Source organism: Pleurodeles waltl, chromosome 4_1 (genome assembly GCF_031143425.1).
Source record: "Pleurodeles waltl isolate 20211129_DDA chromosome 4_1, aPleWal1.hap1.20221129, whole genome shotgun sequence".
NCBI lineage: Eukaryota > Metazoa > Chordata > Amphibia > Caudata > Salamandridae > Pleurodeles > Pleurodeles waltl.
In genome coordinates this window covers 36,615,560-36,630,664 of record NC_090442.1, presented here as the reverse complement: position 1 = coordinate 36,630,664, position 15,105 = coordinate 36,615,560, and the positions used below count along the sequence as shown (strand labels likewise).

General features: G+C 50.8%; 1 long non-coding RNA gene across 7 annotated transcripts in view; it reads left to right on the top strand.

Annotated features, from left to right (window-relative positions):
- LOC138287339 (uncharacterized) overlaps window positions 1–15,105 on the top strand; it is a 130,113-nt gene that overhangs the window by 31,947 nt on the left and 83,061 nt on the right. Inside the window, exon 2 of one of the 7 annotated variants that reach the window (XR_011202200.1) lies at window positions 3,148–3,281. The exons of 5 other annotated variants lie outside the window; for them this stretch is intronic. This is a non-coding gene — a long non-coding RNA (uncharacterized lncRNA). Of the gene's footprint in view, window positions 1–3,147; window positions 3,282–14,214; window positions 14,321–15,105 lie in introns of those variants that run through there. One more of the 7 variants, XR_011202203.1, reaches the window with a different exon arrangement.

Sequence of the window (15,105 nt, the reverse complement as noted above, 5' to 3'; positions counted from 1 at the left end):
TGACATGCCAACGGCATGCTCAGTGTGTGCAGTGTCTGATTCATAGAGGGCGGCCCTCTAAGGTGAGGGCGCACCTGTAGGAGTGCCTCATTCTACCTCGTGTGGCACTGCTGATCTTGCGCCTGTGTGTGTGACCGGACTTGTCTGGTCCGATCCGGATCAACCTCAATGGGGAGTTGTGCCTCATTTCCAAGGATGGACAGAATTTGAATCTCTTTGTGTATAACGGAACTGTCTGGTGTGACCGGTTACAACGCACACCAGACGTTGTGCCTTATTTTCAGGGAGGCACGGAATTGTTAACTCTTTGTTGTGTGTGACGGGACTGTCTGGTGCGACCTGTATCAACACACACCAGGCATTGTGCCTCATTTCCAGGGAGGCACGGACTTTATAACTCTTAGTTGTGTGTGTCCAGAACTGCTGGTGCGACCTGGATCAACGTGCACCAAGCGTTGTGCCCAGATTGCCTGGGTGCGACTCTGATCAACTTTGCCTGACGGGGGGCCTCTCTCTCCCAAGAGGCTCCCATGCTACATTTCTCTTCCTTTGGACCCTCCTTGTGGCAAACTACCTGCCCTCTCCTCACCCAACCCCGAAGACATTGGCCCTCATTACAACCCTGGCGGATGATGGAGAAGTGGCGGTAATACCGCCAACAGGCCGGCAGAAAACCAGCGGTTACCGCCATGGCCATCTGCCACTTCTCCACTCCGACCGCCAGGGTGGTGACGACCGCTGGACTGCATACCGCCATGGATTTCGGGTGGTTTGGAACTGCCACGAAATCCCTGGCACTAATAGGGGTCTCCCTCAAACCCCTCCCCCACCCCGAGTCCTCCCCACACACCCCCTACCCCCTGCCAGCCCCCAAAGGTGGCAGCACCCCCTCCCCACCCCCAACATTCACAGACACACACCCACTCCCCACCCTCACCCCTACATGCACAGACACACACCCCTACATGCACACATACACTGCAACAACACATACCTGCACACATACAGACATGCACACAGACCGACCCGCACACATTTCCTATACACACAACACACCTTGTCCGTTGATCCTCCTGGAGGAGACGGGAGCCATGGGGGCTGTACCGCCGCCAGCACCCTGTCACCTGAACACCGCCACACCGAATCATGGAACGTGATTCGGTGGGTGGTGTTCTGACGAAGGGGCGGTGGAGGTGGAGCAGCCTCCACTTCCCTGCCGACTGCCAGTATTGCTGTTGGCGGCTCTCTGTCTGAAAAAGGACGGAGGGCTGCCAGCAGTCATAATACGCAGTGCGGAAAACCGCCTGCACTGGCAGTCTTCAGCACAGTGGTTCCTCGGCGGTCTTTGAAAAAGACCACCGAGGTCGAAATGAGGGCCATTGTGTGGCCAGATAGTATTGCTCGGACCAGGCCTGAGTGGTAAGAATAATTGACCAGGCTGAAAGAATGCTTCAGAGAGCAAATGGAAGCAGGTCAAGAGACTGTGCCACCTCCTCAATTGGCACCTCACAGAACTGGGCTGGTGCCAGAAGGCACATTACGGAATCCTTGGGTTGAACAAACTTTTGCCCTCAGCTGCTTTTGCTCTGCATCTTAGGGGTGAACTTCCAGAGTGGTGGCCAAACCCCTCATTTGCCAACTGCCTCCTAATCAGTCCTGCTACCTAACCCCACCTTCTCCCCTCAGATCCGACTAAGTGTGATTCCAGCCGCGATCAGCCTAGTAGCAGAGGGAAGATGATTTCTCTACAATTCGTGGGTGTGGGGTACTTGAGGAGAGCTGGAGGGTGGAGGAGAGCTTGGGTACGGGGTCGGCATTGTGCTAACAATTGACCTGCCAGATATCAGTGGCCTCAAATTACTGTGCTGCGTTTGTGGGTGTGTGCAAGTGTGTTCCATACAAACCTTTCTGATATCCGGGTAGCCAGGTATCTGTGCTGAGTGAGTGCTTGCATGGGGGAGTGACTACCTGAGGGAGGAATCTGTGCATGCTGCACTGCATCTTACTGCACTATGAGGAATCTGTATGCCTTGCACTACTTTTTCATCCAGGGCCCTGGAGCTATAGAAATGCTTTATCTGTTGAGTGCACTGTGACCACGTGTCCTGGCTCTAGTAGACCAATGATAGACATGTACTTTAGACAGACAGACAAAGCACAAGCCACTAGGACAGTGTGTCAGCAGAATAAGTATTTTGTCAGATTGTTCCGGTAGCATCTTTGACTTCATAATGGGAAGGGATGAGTTGAGGGGCCAAAGATAGCCCATTCCATAGGTGATGACCCAGTGTCAAAGCCCAGCTCACCTGAGTTCTTGTTCAGTTCTGATGGAGGTTGAAGACAATCCGACCCCACCCTGAAACTGCTTGTTCCAGCACACTAGTTTTTAACACAGTGCACTAAGAACAGAAGCTCAAGGGAAGGGGTGAAGTGGATAAAATAAAAATAGAGAGACAACACCGTTCTTGCGTTTCCACTGTTGAAGTGCTGCACAAATCTGCGGCCCTTTCTGACTTCTGTCGAAACTGGTGCCTAATGAAACATAAACAAAGAACAGATAAATGAAACCTATTCCTAGATGGGTTCCTGACTATCCCTTTATTTATTAGAAATTCTCTTCTAAAAGTACCTCTTGGATCCTGGTCTCTAGTTTCCAGGTTTGGAATGTGTTACTGCTCTGGAATGTGCTTTCTATTACTGTAAAGCTTCTAAAACATTAAACAAATACCGTTATCAGAATTACCAATATCAAACATTCATCTTAATATAACTAAAGCCTAAATTCCCAATAGCAGACTCACTTTTCCCATATTTCCAGAATCTTTTATAAAACAAATACTGTACTTTTACATCAAAATACAGCATGTAATTTGTGCAAGTCCTTGATTTACTGTTTGCCTTGCTGTTAATGGTTCTTAAAAGTTCCATAAAAAAAAAAAAATGTTTGCTTCACAAAGTTCCGCAAAGTATTCTTGTAACAAAGAGTTTGAATCACAATGTTCGTGGAAGGTATCTTGTTTCAAATTGTCTATACACGAATCCAGAAATTGTTGTCAAAGTTCTTTCAGGTAATAAAAAGTTTTGCACTTACTTGTTGCTGGCAAGAGATACTGATCAGTCTAACCTTGTCTTCTTTCTCTTTTGCAGGTTGCTTGTAGGAGAGAGGCTGAGGCAAGGAGGAACCGGAAACCGGCAGAAGGAAGAGCCAGCAGCTGCGCCCATTGAAGCCAATGAAAGTCTGTAGAGAGCAGGAGTGCCAGCGCCGAGGGATCTGTTCTCAGGTAAGCGGGAGGTAGACGAGCACAAGCACTGGGTGAGGCTCGGGGGCTGCCTTTTATAGACAGGGCTGGGTGTGGTTCGAAGAGCTGGGTGTGGTTTGAAGGGCTGGGTGTGGTCCTCACATGCTGCACATGTTCTTGAAAGGTGAGCAGAGCTGGGTGTGGTTTGAAGAGCTGGGTGTGGTCCTCACATGCTGCACATGTTCTTGAAAGGTGTGCAGAGTTTCAGTTATTATGCAAATGAGTTGAATTAACACGGCCTAGGGAGGAGTGTTTTAAAGAAGCCTTGGTAAAAGCAAGGCCCAATGTGTAAACAAAACAGCACATTAAACAACATACACAGAAGCCTAGGGGGGGGGGAAGGTGAGATAACAAGAAAGGCTTTCAATAGTAAGTTTAAAAGGGAGCTATTACAGAACCCACTAGTGCAGTGAGAGGGGACATGCTCTTTGCGGTGCACAAACCCTAACACCCAGCTCACGGAAGATCCTTTGCCTACATCTAGTCCTCTGGAAATTAGGAATATGATTTATGGCCTGCTGGCTAGATCTCATCAGCCATGGAAGACAGTGGGGCACCAGCTTGGCTGATAAGGAGGTTGAACTACCTCTGTACTTTGTAAAAGGCCTGATGGTTAAGACAGAGGATTTCAAAATAGATTTTTATTATTATTATATTTTTTTTTTTTTTTGCCTGGTAGCCAGTGAAATGACATAATGAAATTTCTGCAGCACTAGCGTCTGCATTACTCATATAGACCCTCGTTACAACCCTGGCGGTCGGTGATAAAGCAGTGGTAATACCGCCACAGGCCGGCGGAAAAAAAAAAGAATTATGACCACGGCGGAAACCGCCAACACAGACAGCCACTTAAACACTCCGACCGCCACGGCGGTAGCAACGAGCACTGCAGCGGTAACCGCCAACAGCCAGGCGGAAGACAATGTACTGCCCCCCTTATTACAACAAGCCAGTCCGCCACCTTTTCTGGGGCCGTACCAATGCCATCAAAAGCACGTCGTAAACAGTACACAGAAGGGAAACGACTCACCTCTGGACAATCAGGGAACAACCACGACGCCATGGAGCCCGAACTACAGGTGTTACCCATGCTGGTCTACCTCCTCCTACACCAGGAATACCAACGCCGGCGAAGACGACCACGGTGAGTACCACACCTAGCACACTGGGGAGGGGGGAAAAAGAGAGTGACACACACACGCAACATCCCCACCCACAACATCATACACACAAACAGATGCAATAACATTACATATCCACCCAGTACCCCTCAGGAATAATGCAAGGAGAAAAGGAATTGAATAAAGTGAGTGTAATAAGATAAAATAGTATAAATACGTTATTCAAAATCAAAACAGTATATACATGTATTCAAATGGAGGGACACTGCCCAGTCCATAATGTCCGTGGGTCACAGGGCCATATCACATAGGCCAAGGCCCCACTTGACTCCTGCCTCAATACGGAGAGAACACTGCTGGGGCATCAGGTCGAAAATACACAGGCACCTCAGGGGGACGGGGAAGTGGGGGGCACCTCAGCCGGAAGATGGTACAACGCCACTGCTCCTGGAGGGGGCTACATGCCCACTGCTTGGTCCTGGGGAGTACAAAGCCACAGTCTCTCTAGTGGGTGGTTTGCCCACAGCTTGGTCCTGGAAAATGCAAAGCCACAGTCTCTCAAGCGGATGGTTTGCCCACTGCTTGGCCATGGGGAGTGCAAGGCCACAGTCTCTGGGGTAGATGGCTTCTCCACTGGTTCTGGAGGGGGCTTAGTGCCCAGTGTGCTTCATCCTGGCAAGGAGAGGGTGAGTGGATGCCTTCTTCCACTGGTTCTGGAGGGGGCTTTGTGCCAAGTGTGCTCCATCCTGGCAAGGAGGGGGTGAGTGGATGCCTTCTTCCACTGGTTCTGGAGGGGGCTTTGTGCCCAGTGTGCTTCATCCTGGCAAGGAGGGGGTGAGTGGATGCCGTCTTCCACTGGTTCTGGAAGGGGCTTTGTGCCCAGTGTGCTTCATCCTGGCAAGGAGGGGTGAGTGGATGCCTTCTTCCACTGGTTCTGGAGGGAGCTTAGTGCCCAGTGATGCAGCACTTTGGGAGTGCCGGATCACATTCCCTTACCTGGCTGTCAGACCCACGAGATTTTCAGTGGGCAGGATGCATGACACTCCATGGAGGCAGGACTACTGTTGGTAGTGCCTGTGCTGGTGGCAGTGGTGGGGGGGAGGCTCTAGCCCTTCCCCTGCAGCCTCAGACGGCTGCCCACTGGGGCTGCTGCTGGCAGTGGTGCTGACCGTGGTGCAGGTGGCAGTGCTCTTGGTGGGGCTGGTGGCGGTGCTGGCAGTGGTGGGGGGAGGCCCCAGCCCCTTCCCTGCAGCCTCGGACGGCTGCACAATGGGGCTGCTGCTGCTGGCAGTGGTGCTGACAGTGGAGCAGGTGGCGTCGCAGGTGGCACTGCAGGTGGCGGTGCTTGCAGTGGTGGGGGAAGGCTCCAGCCCTTTTCCTGCAGCCTCGGATGGCTGAAGTGCCATGGTTGGTGTTGTGTGTTCAGATCCAGCTCCAGCACCAGGCCCCCTATCCATCCTGCCTGCAGTGGCCAGCCCTTTGTCTTTGCCCTTGGCAGCTGGTGGTCCCTTCTTGCCCTTGCCAGCTGGTGGTGCCTCCTTGCCCTTGGTAGCTGGTGGTCCCTTCTTGCCCTTGCCAGCTGGTGGTGCCTCCTTGCCCTTGCTAGCTGGTGTTGCCTCCTGTCCTTGGTAGCTGGTGGTCCCTTCTTGGCCTTGCCAGCTGGTGGTGCCTCCTTGCCAGCTGGTGCAGGCACACTGCCAGTGCTGACGGGTGTCTCCTTGAAGCCTCTCACACCTGCAGTAGGTGATGAAACTACAGTGGCCGTGAACTGGGTGGCTCAGGTGCTCGCCTGGCCCGAAGTGAAGGACAGGGGGAGGGGCAGGGAAGAGGTCAAGGGTGGAGAGGAAAAGCTTCTTAGGGACACTGGGGCGTGAAGAGGGTGAAGGTTTGGGAGTGGAGGAAGAGAGAGTGGTGGTTGGAGGTGTCTGCTGTGTTTGGGTGCAGGTGCATGGGCTGGATGCTGTTGTGAGGTGGATGGCTGTTGGGTGTCTGAGTGATTGCGTTTGTGTACTTTGGGAGGAGGGAGCACAGACACAGTGGGAGAGGACACAGGGGACGTGCGCATGGATGTGGGGGTGGTGACTGCCAGTGAGGGGCTTGTAGTGATAGGCGTGATGGTGATGGAGGTAGTGGATGAGGATGTAGTGCAGGCAGGTGTGAGTGGAGATGCTACTGGTAGGGAGGTGGATGACGAGGAGGAGGGGGACACAGTGGAGGCAGTGGATGTTGGCATGTCTGATCCTGGATGGTGTTTGTGTGAGTGCCTGTGGGAAGATGTGTAGTGCTTGTGTTTGCCTGAGCCACTCCTGTGTGTTGTCTTGGGTGCATGCTGGTCTGATGGTGTGCTTGGGATAGGCTAGGTTTGAGGAGAATGGGACTGGGTAGGGGAAGTTGGAGGGGGGAGGCTAGAGACAGGGACAATGGCTGCCATCAGGGAGGAGGCCAGAGCCTGGAATGATCTATGTTGGGCCGCCACGCCAGAGTGAATGTCCTCCAGGAATGCATTTGTTTGTTGCAAATGCCCTGCCAGCCCCTGGATGGCATTCACAATGGTTGACTGCCCAACAGAGATGGATCGCAAAAGGTCATTATACTTCTCACTCAGTGCAGCAAGGCTGACTGGGGCAGGGCCTGAGGTGCCTGGGGCAAAGGAGATGCCCACCCTCCTGGGTGAGCGGGCACAGGAAACACGCTGAGAGGCTGCTGGTAGGGCGGTGATGGTACGGGGGTGGTGGCTGTACCTGTAGTTGGGGTGGCCACAGAGGTGTCCGCCACCACCAGGGAGCTTCCATCGGAGGAGGTATCACTGTCCGAACTGTACCCTCCAGACTCCGCCATGGTGCTCCCCTCGCCCTCCGCCACACTGGTGCCCCAACGGTTGGTGGATTCGGCCTCCGGGCCCATGTGGGATGCAGCTCCCTCCGTCGCTGGTGCCTATGCTCCTCTGCCAGATGATGCTAATGCACAGAAGGACAGGGTGACAAAAGACAAAACAAAGAGACAGAGGATGCACCTCGTCAATGCCAGCAACAGCACCACCGTTGGCGTACACAACACACGAGGGATAGCCCTATGCACTAGGCGATGCACTACCAGTCACATTGCTAATTACCAGGCCATGGAGAATAATGCCTAAAACCAATAGCAGCATACCCGAGACCCACAGAACCCTGCCCAGTAGTAGATGCCCACTAGCATGTTTGGGGGTGGAGTGCAACAAACCCTGCCCAACATGGAACCTACCCTGCAATGTTCGACCTGGCCTAGGGGCACGCACAGGTCCACATCCCCCACCTAGCTAACACTCTACCACGCAAAATTTGCAGAATTGAAATCTGTACTCACCCCCTTGTGGCTGCTGTGATCCCCTCAAGTGCCCATCCAGCTCTGGATAGGCCACCGCCAGTATGCGGAACATCAGGGGGTGGGTCAGGTTTGACGGGCACCCTTTCCTCGTTGGGAGGACATTCCCAGCTGGGCCTCCGCCATCTTCCTTGCCCAGCGTCTCAGGTCCTCCCACCGTTTGCGACAGTGGGTGCTCCGCCTGTCGTAGACCTCCAGGGTCCACACATCCTTGGACCCCTCAACCAGCCCCTCTTACATGAGGCCTTCGCACACAGCACTCCATGCATTCATGCCCCATGCATCGTGCACACAGTGTACTCACCTGTTGGTCTGGAGGCCCATATAGCAGTCGGTACTGGGGTAGGACCCCATCCACCAGTCTCTCCAACTCCTCCGAAGTGAAGGCTGGGATCCTTTCCCCAGAGACTCGAGCCATGTTCACTTCCAGGCACAGGTCACAGCAGCACTTGCAGTGTAGGTCCTCTCCTGTTGAAGGTCAGGTAGCAAGTGAGTGAACAGATAGAAATTGGCGGTCACGTCCTCGACGGTGCGTACCGTCACAGCCGGCGTACATCACCATTGGCTACTGGAACCCATAGGGCCCAATGGTAACCAATGAGGAGTTGCACAGCGGTTCTCGACCGCCTCCCGCAGCGGTGCACAAGGTCAGCGGAATTGCCTAATTTCCACCTGTCCCTCCACACAGGACAGGCGTCTGCCATTTCGGGGGGGACAGACCATGGCACCTAACTGCATCACAGCCGGCATAAGCACATTTTGGGAATAAACATGAACATACTGTTTCTGTCACAACATGCAATGCATTGTACAATGACGAAATGTTGAAAAGTGACCAGATGCTCATCGTTTTTACCCCTAGAGTACAACCGCTGAGGATGATTAGGAGATGGAGACATACCCCGTGTACAGGCCCCTGGTGGACTTGGCAACAATGGAGGACAGGTACATTATCCTCACCTACAGACTTGATAGGGCCACAATCCAAGAGCTGTGTGCCCAATTGGAGTCAGACCTGATCTCAGCTATCCGTCATCCCACTGGGATCCCCCCTCTTGTGCAAGTCCCATCAGTGCTACATTTTTTGGCAAGTGGCTCCTTCCAAGCGACAGTGGCCATGGCAGCAGTGATGCCGCAGCCAATGTTCTCAAACGTGCTGACCAGAGTGTTGTCTGCCCTGATAAAACACATACTCAGCTACACCCTTTTCCCCCAGGTGGAGGATTTGGCCACAGTGAAGGCTGACGTCTATGCAATGGGACATATCCCCAACATCATTGGGGCAATTGATGGTACACATATTGCCTTTGTCCCCGCCCAGCCCCCCCCATCCTCCCCCATCCCCCCCCCCCCCCCCCCAGAGACATGAACAGGTATTCAGAAATCGAAAGAGCTTTCATTCTATGAATGTGCAGATAGTGTGCCTGGTGGACCAGTACATCTCCCATGTGAATGCAAAGTATCCTGGGTCTGTGCATGATGCCTTTATCCTGAGGAATAACAGCATCTCGTATGTGATAGCTCAACTCCAAAGGCCCCGTGTGTGGCTAATAGGTGAGCCCATGGTCCCCAAACAGTGTCTGTTGGTATATGGGTGTGGGGTTGGCCCTAAGGGTGAGTGTCTGGTTAACAGGTATCCCTCGATATTTGCAGGTGACTCTGGTTACCCTAACCTCTCATGGCTTCTTACCCCAGTGAGGAATGCTAGGACAAGGGCAGAGTAACGTTACAATGAGGCACATGGGCGTACAAGATGAATTATTGAGCACACCTTTGGTCTCCTGACAGGTGGATCCCTGTGCTACTCACCCAAGAAGGTGTGCCAGATCATCGTGGCATGTTGCATGTTGCACAACCCAGCCTTAAGACGCCAGGTGCCTTTTCTGCAGGAAGATGGGGCTGGAGATGGGCATGTGACAGCTGTGGAGCCTGTGGACAGTGATAAAGAGGAGGCAGAGGATGAGGATGTGGACAACAGAACAACTATCATACGGGAGTACTTCCAGTGACACACAGGTAAGACACTGTAACTTCACCTTCCATTGCAGTTTTTTATGTAGTTAATTTTCTCTAAGCAGGCTGCTGTTCCCACTGTTCTGGCCACTTACTGTACCCTTTGACATGTCTATTCACAGATCTTTTTGCCCTACTCTGGCTCCTGGTGTATTGACTGCAGCACATTACAGGTCATACCTATGTATACATAACTGTCTAATTGTAATGACTATTGATTGTTAAACAAATACATCCTTAAATCATTTGACAGACTCCATACTTGTATTTTTTAAGAGGGTGTTTATTTCAGTGCTGAGAAGTAAATGGGGATGTGCAATGGGGTGGGGTGATGATGGAGGAAAGTCCAGGATAGAGTTCAGTCTATTTGTATCACGTGCATTGTCCAAGGGGGCATAGGAAGTGGAGCAATGGCAGTTCAAGGTGGACAGGGTAACAGAGTGGGACACAAGGGTGACAATCAGGTGAGTCTTATTTCCTGGCGGGGGTCTTGGCAATGTTCTCTGGCTTCTGCCTGGATCGCAGGGACCGTTTGCGTGGTGGTTCTCCTTCTGCAGGGGGTGGGGTGCTGGTGGCCTGTTGTTCCTGTGACGGGGCCTCCTGTCCACTAGCGAAGGCGGAGGGCTGTTCATCGTTGTGGCTAGTGTCAGGGGCCCGTTGGTGTGCCACTGCCTCTCTCATGGTGTTGGCCATGTCAGCCAGCACCCCTGAAGTGGTGACCAGGGTGGTGTGGATGTCCCTCAGATCCTACCTGATCCCCAGGTACTGTCCCTCCTGCAGGCGCTGGGACCAGTATCTGGCCCATCGTCTCCTGGGAATGGTGGTATGCTCGCATGATGTTGGTGAGTGCCTTGTGGAGCGTAGGTTCCCTGGGCCTGTCCTCCCACTGTCGCACAGCAGTCCTCCCAGCTTCCCTGTTGTCCTGTGTCTCTGTCCCCTGAACCGTGTGCCCACTGCCACTGACCCCAGGTCCCTGATCGTCCTGTGTTTGTGGGGTGTCCTGGTGTCCCTGTAGTGGTGGACACACTGCTGATTGACGTGTCCTGGGGACAGAGGTATGGGCCCGCTGGATGGGTGCTGTGGTGGTGTTTCCCAAAGGGGGACGCTCTGTTGGGCCAGGTAGGTCATCCTGATCCAGGCGTGCAGAGCTGCTGTCATCACTGTGGGCCTCTTCTGTGGGGGACTGGATGTTGCTGCCACCTCCTCTCCAGTGACGTTGTGTGGGGGACCTGCAGGGATGTAAATGCAGTGTTAGGGTTTCTGCGTGTGTCATCTTGTGCATGGGTATGTTGCCCTCTATGGTTGATATTGCCATGGCAGATTGGCCTTAGTGAAAGTTGTTATTTGGTGGGCCAGGTGATTGTCTCTAGTGTGCATGCAGTGGTGATGGTTGTCCATGCAGGTCTGTGAGTGGTGTCCATGCATTGGTATATCATGCAGGGCTTGGCATTGGAATGAGGGGGTTGTGATGGTGGGGTGTGTGGGTAGTGGTGGAGTGATGAGAGTGAGGGTGGGGGTTTGTGAAGGCATGCAGGTGGGGGGGAAAAGTAGTAATGATTTGACTTACCAGAGTCCAGTCCTCCAGCAAATCCTGCCAGGCCCTCAGGATGCAGTATTGTCAAGACTTGCTCCTCCCATGTTGTTAGTTGTAGGGGAGGAGGTGGGGGTCCACCGCCAGTCCTCTGTACAGCTATCTGGTGTCTTGCAACCACGGAACGCACCTTCCCCGTAGGTCTTTCCACCTCTTCCTGATGTCATCCCTTGTTCGTGGGTACTGTCCCACGGCTTTGACCCTGTCCACTATCCTCCGCCATAGCTCCATCTTCCTTGCAATGGATGTCTGCTGTACCTGTGATCCGAATAGCTGTGGCTCTACCTGGATGATTTCCTCCACCATGACCCTTAGCTCCTCCTCAGAGAACCTGGGGTGTCTTTGTGGTGCCATGGGTGTAGTGTGAGTGGTGTGTGTGAGGGAGTATGGGGTGATGTTTTGGGGTGTGTGGATGGTGTATGGGTGATGGTGTTCTGTGGCTCTGGTTCTGTGGGTGTTCTTGGTGTCTCTCTCTCTCTCAGTTGTCAATTTGTTTGAGTTGTAAAGGGTTGTGGGTGTGTGTTTTATAGTGGTGTGGGTGTGGTGTGTGTATGAGTGACAGGTGTGTGCAGTTTGCATTGTCCAATGTGGTGTTGGTTTGTTAGTGTGTGTGTATTTTGAGCCAATGGTTTACCACGGTTGAATGTCCGCCACAGTGATTTGTGGGTCATAATGCTGTAGGCGTAGTTCTGTTGGCATAACGGTGTGGGTTTGGATACCGCCAGTTTATCACTGACCTTTGGGCTGGCGGACTTGTGTGTGTTTCTGTTTAGTGACAGATTTCTATGTGTGTGTCATAATATGGGTGGCGGTATACCGCCGCGGTATGTTGGCGGCAGTCACCATGGCGGTAAGCAGGACTTACCGCCAATATCATAATGAGGGCCATATTCTGAATCTGCTGTAGTCTTCCCATTACAGCCTCCAGTAAGCCAATATAGATAGTCTCCTTGCTAGAGAATAAATGCTCTTCCACTCTTAGGAGTAGGGAGTAATGCCAGAATCATTCCAAGGATCCACAGTTGTAAAATGCTAAAACAAACTTTTTGGAATTTAAAGAGGAAATCAGAAGTCACAGACAAATGTGATGCCCAGAATCTTAACTTGTTACAGCAACAAGCAGCGTAGGCCAATGCTCTGGCTTCCAACACTCCACAAAAGAAAACAACAGGTTTGTTTCTGTTCATCTTTAAATCTGTAGTGGTTGTCAGGACTTGAGTGGGTGTCAGGCAGACCCCCAGAAGACTGATACAATTGTCAGACTCCTGTTCCAGACTAAGAAACAGCTGTGTGTCATTGGCTTAGGATGATACCCTCAAAATAAAGGGGAGGAATAACCACTCAGTGGTGCCACATGCAGATGAAAGAGAAAGGGTGAGGCGTAACATCCCATGGGTTTCTCCATGCATTATCGCCTACATTGCTGAGTAGAATAGTAGAGGAGCAGCAAAGTTTGTGCACCCACTCAGAAAACAACAGATGTATTGGAAATTCAAGCAACAATACCTGTGCCAAGGTCAGTTGGCCAATGTCAAGCGTTCAACGGTGTGAAAGGTAGCTGTCAGCTCCAACAACACTGTCATTAAGAGTCATTTGAAACTCACTCGGGAAGGCCAAAAGAAATGCCTCCATGCTATGGAGTACTGGATTTTACCATATAAAAATACATCATCCACTAGAGCAGTTGTCTTAAATGTTATTTTTTTATCCCGCGCCCTCCCATGGGGGAAAACAATCATTGGGCCCCCCTCTGAGTTTTTTACAATTATTCTATTAAATTGTCAATGTTTAAATATGTCTAGACTTAAACATTGCAGTTAAGTTCTGATACTGTTTTAAAAGTGCAATCAAATACATGATACTAAACTTACAGTTCTGGTCAGGCAGGCCTTACTAACATGTAAAAGTACCCACAGTGTGATTATTAGAAGTGAGGGTGGAATTTTGAAGAGTATGTGGAGTCCCTTCCCTTTTGACACATAATCCAGGCTTGGACATTAATGACAAAACATGTTAGTGATGGCCCGTTACAGAGAATTATATTGCTGCTTCCTTTTTCAGCTTAAAAAAGCCCTGTTATCAGCATAAAGCTTCTTTTTGCCAAAGCCTGCCCCTCTCTCAGGATCACTTGAGTCCTTCCTAGGGGAACCCACCCCCCAGTTTGAAGGCCTGTGCTCTAGGGCTTTAATTGACATTGAAACAGTTTGCATCTCTGAGCTCCCAGCTCTAGGAGGGAGAAGAGTGATTGGGCCATTGTTTTTGTGGAACCAATGGATTTTATTTATTGTTTTGAATTAAGACGATGATATTCACACACTCTTTGCAAGCATCCAGGGCCAACTCTGAAACATGGGATTGGATGATAATCAGCTTGTGTCATTTACGGACCCATATCTGCCACTATAGTGGATCCTATTTCATTTTATGGGAATGAGGAGTTTAGCTTAGCCTTTGGCTTGCAGGCCCGTTCCCCTGTCACCTAGTGACTTTTAACCTACTTAGCTTGCTCTGTTTTAGAACATTTATTACATTATTTCTTCCAAGATGGCTGCCATGTTTATAGTTAGGAAGATATTTTAGTTTCATGTTATCAGTGCTACTCTGAAAAGGCGTCATTATCAGCGTCAAAGATAAGTGAGATACGTAGGTATTCACATCATGTACTTTCCCACTTTTGTGTGACAGTAACAGAATGTATCCTTTTAGGGAATGGTTTACATAATTGCCGCCCCAAGCATGCCTTCATAGTTATTGTTTGGTAACAAACCTGCGTCAGGGGTCCTACCACATCTGTATGAATACATCTCACACAAACAAGATAATCAGAGGGATTCCTACCAGATGCCATTGACGCTATCTATGCCACACGCCACCTTGATGCAGACCCAGGCTTCGTGCCCTCACGGAGATTGATCTAGAGACCTCATTCCAAGGTAACAAGGGCTGGGGAGCTCTTCTCATGGACATGGTACTGGAAGATTAGGTTTATCACACCTAGCTCTCTTTAGTTTAGAGATTAGGTTCATCATGCTAGGGTATTAGGATTTATTTCACACCTATGCTACATATCTTATGTTATTACAAGATGGTGGGGGTCTTTATATTCATGACTCTCGATTTTACCATTCTGTTTCTTACACTGTTCATTATCCTAATTGTTGCAGCCCATGCAATTTATCATAGATTGCAGTCTTGTTATTAAAACCTATGGAAAATGTCACTGCGCCTCTTTCATTGCCTGTGTGAGACTGAAACATGTTGTTCATCTGAGAAAGGGGTAATCACTGTTTAACCATGATCTCCCTGAGATCTCGCACTCTTGAGTCCATGCATAAAGGTTGCCACAAATCACCTTTTACTGTTTGGGTTTTTGGTGAGGTACTGCTTGTACACACGTACTGTCATCCTTAAACCAGTAGTCTTGCCTAGAGCAAGAGTCCAACTACGGCACCACCTTTCTGTGCAAGGAGACGCAGATCTTTCCTCTTCACATGCGATTGGTGTTGTGCCCTGTTGGCTGCAACCACTTGTGCTGACTACAGAACTATTTTCCCATCTCTCTGCCATGGATAGTTCTGGAGATGATGAATTTTAAAGGTGCCGATAGACCTAAATCCTAGTTTCAGCTGGACTGTGTGTGTTCAGCTCAGCATTTATTCCAGGTCTTGTTCATTGCACTTGGATCCCATAAAGTTTTATTTTCACAGAGAAGATCTCT